Below are 5,383 nucleotides of genomic sequence, written 5' to 3'. Positions count from 1 at the left end.
TCCATGGTGTGGGTATCAACCATTCAACGATTAAATTATTGTGTGTAAAATTTAAATAACTGTTAATTAAATTTTACCTCCAATCTCGCAACGAGATTAATGGACACCAACAGATTTGATCTGCTCTTGTTGTCTCTCCCTGGAACCGATGAACTCCTTCAATCAGGTCCACGAACAGAGGTTTAAACCCTCTGATAGATTGCACTAGAAAATCTATCAGAAGTTTTCTGCGAAGAGAATAAACGAATCTGATTCGCTATTCCAGACTGCAATTCAAAATCACAGACCGGAAAATCTCGGGCAGAGGGGGAGGGGTCGGCCGAACAGAGAGAGAGAGCTAGGGTTCGAAAATTTTTCTCTGTCTCAAAAATTATGACCTGTTGTGTGTAATTTCTGTACTGAAATAACTTATTTATAATGCAGGCCACTAACACCTTAGGGCCCATTAGTCATAAGCTGGGGCCCGACAAGCAAAGCCCGCTCGTTCAGAAATTAATATAAAATTCATCGTGACTCCGATTGATGAACTGATTTCACCAATGTGCACAGAAACCATTTCTGCACGTTTCAAAGTCAAAATAAATTTTCCTGAATCCGAATTCAGTGGTTTCCAAAATGTCCATCCCTATGTCATTTTAGGAAATCCTACTCCCTTACTCTTATTTAAGAAGTCCAACTCCTTAGTTCATTAAATTTAACTCTTTAAATTTAACTATCTCAACGGGGATTAAAACTCCATTACACTGTGTGACCCTCAATGGTTCAGGGATACAGCTAGCCGTGGGCTCACAACTCCTTGTGACTCGGAACAACACTTTCCGACTTGCCCAACGAATCATGGTAAAGCGCCTAGCAACATCGCCCCATGATTCCCTAGGTATCACTGATAGTGCCTACAAGAACCAGTAGATTTTGGTTAACGTACAGTACGGTCCCTTCATCCATATATCCCGATCGAATCCAACAACCATTGGTATATCGAGAGTCGCTCAAGATTCGATAACTATGCAATACATCTTGAAGATCAAATTAGTGACATCGCATGTGCTACTAAGAAACCATTTCTTAAATCACATCAAGTACTCTGGCCAGAGATTTGTCACACTAATATCTCCTCAGATCGCATAGGATATCCACACTCGCAAGTATGTGGTGAATCCTTGACAACAATGCATTGACTCCTATATGTGTCGTAACTGTACCCAATCTCGACACCTGATGACCCCCATAGAGTCGGTAAACGAGTCAAAGCACAGCACTAGCATATAGAGTCTCCATGATGTTTCAAGTCGTAAGGACTAATGGTGTACAACCAAAACCGAGGACTTAATCCACTCGATAAGTGATAACCACTTGGAATGTCCGGATAGGTAGTTCGATTATTCATCCTATGAATCTCCATTCATCCTATGAATATCCATTTGCATGCTTCGAACATCTCCATGTTCCCTACCAATGAAACGTGGTACTCCGCATCGCAAATGCTAGTCTCAAACTCGAGCGATCCTTATCCTTATTATCGGACGGCTCAATCGACTAGGAACGGTTTTAGAATATACAGTGACTATAAGATGTATTTCATGATAGACATCTCCATGTTCTACCACATCTTACATACACTATAGTATATTCAAGGTCTTTATCAAAACAACAATAGTATATCACAATATAACAATATGAAGTAATATAAAGTCATTGCCATAAAAGTGTAAATAATATTAAACAAAAGATTGTTTATACAAAGAGTCATCAAAGCCCATAGCCACACAGTTGGCTCACTGGGCACCCACTCTTACAGCCGGCGCATTGGTCAAACCAAATGGCATCACTAGGAACTCGTAATGCCCATAGCGAGTACGGAATGCAGTCTTGGCTACGTCCTGATCACGGACTCTCAACTGATGATACCCATATCTCAAGTCAATCTTGGAGTAAATAGAAGTACCCTGCAGCTGATCAAACAAGTCATCAATACGAGGCAACGGATACTTGTTCTTCACAGTGACTCGATTCAGCTGCCGATAGTCAATGCACAGCCGCATCGACCCATCCTTCTTCTTCACGAAGAGAACAGGAGCTCCCCAAGGAGACACACTAGGACGAATGTACCCCTTGTCCAAAAGATCCTGTAGCTGATTCTTCAACTCACGCATCTCTGACGGAGCCAGACGATACGGTGCTCTAGAAATAGGCGAAGTACCCGGCATCAACTCTATGCCAAACTCGACTTCCCTAGCAGGAGGAAAACCCGGAATCTAATCAGGAAACACATCTGGAAATTCATCCACAACAGGAATGCTCTCTTTCCCAATACTCTCAGCGGACAAATCAACTGCATAGATAAGGTAGCCTTCCCCGCCAGACTCTAGAGCTCGACAGGCTCTCAAAGCTGATACCAAAGGCATCGGGGGTCGCGCTCCCTCACCATAGAAAAACCAACTCTCACTCCTTTCCGGATGAAAGCGTACAAATCTCTGATAGCAGTCCACTGAAGCTCGATAGGTAGTCAGCACATCTATTCCCAGAATGCAATCAAAGTCGTCCATCGCCAGGACCATGAGATTCACCAACAGAACGTTCCCTTCGATCTCTAAAGGGCAACCCATCACTAGACGCTTAGCCAAAGCAGATTGGCCCATCGGAAGTAGAAACAGACATCACTACGTCTAGTGCAATGCATGGTAATTTATGCCTCTTAACAAAACGTGCAGAAATGAAGGAATGAGATGCACCAGTGTCAATAAGTACAAGAGCAGGTATACCATAAAGCATAAATGTACCTGCGATGACTTTCTCATTCCCCTCCACAGCCTGATCATGTCTCAGGGCAAACACCTGGCCAGAAGCTCGTGGCCTCAAATGAGAACTCCCAGCAGACTGTCCCTGCGACCTCTGCTGTACGGTAGCCTGAGAACCCGATCCTGAACCAGAACCAGAACCGCCTCCCCCAGACTGTGGACAATCCCTCCGGATATGACCAGTCTCTCCACAACGGAAACAAGCTCCAGAAGCTCTGCGGCACTTGTCGGATGGATGGTTCTTCCCACAGTGATCACACTTCTCCTTCTTACCAAAACGGACAACACCTCCAGAACCAGAGGAAGAAGAAGATCCAGACTTCTTGAAAGTTTGGGCACGGGGACCCAAAGAACTAGCAGGCCTCGACTGAGAGAAAGACCTGTTCCGCCGAATGCTGTCCTCCGCCTGGTGACAACGGCTCACCAAACCCTCGTAGGACATGTCGTCACCAACCGCCACACGGTCATGGATCTCAGGGTTAAGGCCCTGAAGGAACAGATTATACTTCATCTCTAAGCTATCAGCAATCTCGGGGCAATAGGATAGCAGATCAAAGAACCTCTGCTGATACTCATCGATAGACATAGTTCCCTGTCGCAGACTCAGTAGCTCGCTTGCCTTCGACTGTCGGAGTGCAGGAGGAAAATACCGCTTTTGGAAAGCTATGCGGAACTCGGCCCAGGTGGCCACTCCTCTCGCCGCAACAAAAGGTGCAGAAGTAAACCTCCACCACCTGCGCGCACGCCCATCCAGAAGATAGCCAAGGGTCTCCACCTTCTGCTCATCGGTGCATTGGAAAGTCTGAAAAGTCGTCTCCATGCGGTCTAACCAGTTCTCCGCATCTTCCAGAGACTCACCTCCAACTAAGGGCTTAGGACCCATAGCTAAGAATCGACGCACAGTGAAACGCTCGTCGTCATGGTGACGATGACGCCGTTCTCGACGAGGCTTCCGGTCGGCATCACCCCAACGCCCACCAACACTGCCATGAGAACTCTGGTCGTCACGATTTGACATCTACAAAAATGCCTCAAGATGAGACTAAATCCCAAGAAATCTTTTGCATGCTCTGATACCATAAATGTAGTGACCCTTACCCGGATCACCTACTAAACAGAACTTATGCATGCAATTAACTTAATAAAATAGATATCAGAATAAAACTGCGGAATCCAAAAACATTATACAATCCCAAGAAAAGGAATCTGTAATTATCCAAAAATATACAACCAAATCGAATAGCTGTATAAACTCAAACAACAGTAATAAAGCCTAGACGAAGCTCCAACTGGCCAACCACTGACTAGCCCCTCCTGGATCCACCCTTCTCGTCCAATCGCAAACCTGCCCCATGGAATAGGATGTCCAGAAAATACAGAGTACGAGACGTGAGCATAAAACGCTCAGTGCGAGAGTATGAGTAAACATGCATGCAAAGTGAACTCCCTATAGACTCGAGGTCAAGGATCAGATAACAGAGACAGACCGGGCCCTGGTATGTAGCACGCTGTGCCGTCGCTTCAGGAGGTGGCTCCCATACCGAGATAACCGTGGAAACGCCGGACCCAAATCGATGGAAGTCCATCCACTAACAGGATAGGGTACAACCCTACTAACAGACATCTCGAAGGAGATACAGCAAGATGCAAATGAATGCAGCATAATATCATGGCATATAAATCATGCAGTCACATAATACATGCATACTCAGTCAGGATATCTCGAACAGTACTTTCGTACCTCAAATACCAGGTAGGCACTACCAGCTCTAAGTCCAAGCCTAAAGTCCGCCTACACAGCGAAATGATACTACTATCATTACAGTGCTCTAAAAGCCTTAACTAAGCTATTGCATACTCCTAAATATTTATAGGAAGCAAAAGCTATACCTTCGTCCGTCGTTAGCCCTTTGATGTCGATGCCTCCAGAACTTGGGCACAACTCCGCTACGACTATCGAACGCCTCTCCGACCTCCGGACCAAGCCTAAGAAGACTAGAACAGCTCGAATATGACTAGAAAATAGAGAGGAAATCCGGAATTGGCAAGGAGAAATGAAGTCTCGGCCTTCTATTTATAGACAACGATCGGAGCCTCCGATCCTCGATCGGAACGTCCGAACCTGGATCGAAACGTCCGATCCTGCCATCGGAGCTTCCGAAGATCCAGATCTGCCACGTGTCAAAATATCACTTGATGACTCTGGATAGGGGTGATCGGAGCCTCCGGTCCTGATCGGAGCTTCCGATCCAGCCACACGTCATGGATGACGTAATAACATCGGTGCCTCCGATCCCGATCGGAGCTTCCGATCGTCCCTTCGGAGCTTCCGATCCGTCCAATCCCCAATTTATTTAATTAGCATTAATCCTTTAATTACTCAATTAGGGCACGGGCTACTACAGTGTTGGTGGGCGTTGGGGTGATGCCGACCGGGAGCCTCGTCGAGAACGGCGTCATCGTCACCATGACGACGAGCGTTTCACTGTGCGTCGATTCTTAGCTATGGGTCCTAAGCCCTTAGTTGGAGGTGAGTCTCCGGAGGATGCGGAGAACTGGTTAGACCGCATGGAAACGACTTTTCA

Source organism: Henckelia pumila, chromosome 3 (assembly GCF_033568475.1).
Source record: "Henckelia pumila isolate YLH828 chromosome 3, ASM3356847v2, whole genome shotgun sequence".
NCBI classification, from domain to species: Eukaryota; Viridiplantae; Streptophyta; class Magnoliopsida; order Lamiales; family Gesneriaceae; genus Henckelia; species Henckelia pumila.
This window is presented reverse-complemented; position numbering follows the sequence as displayed.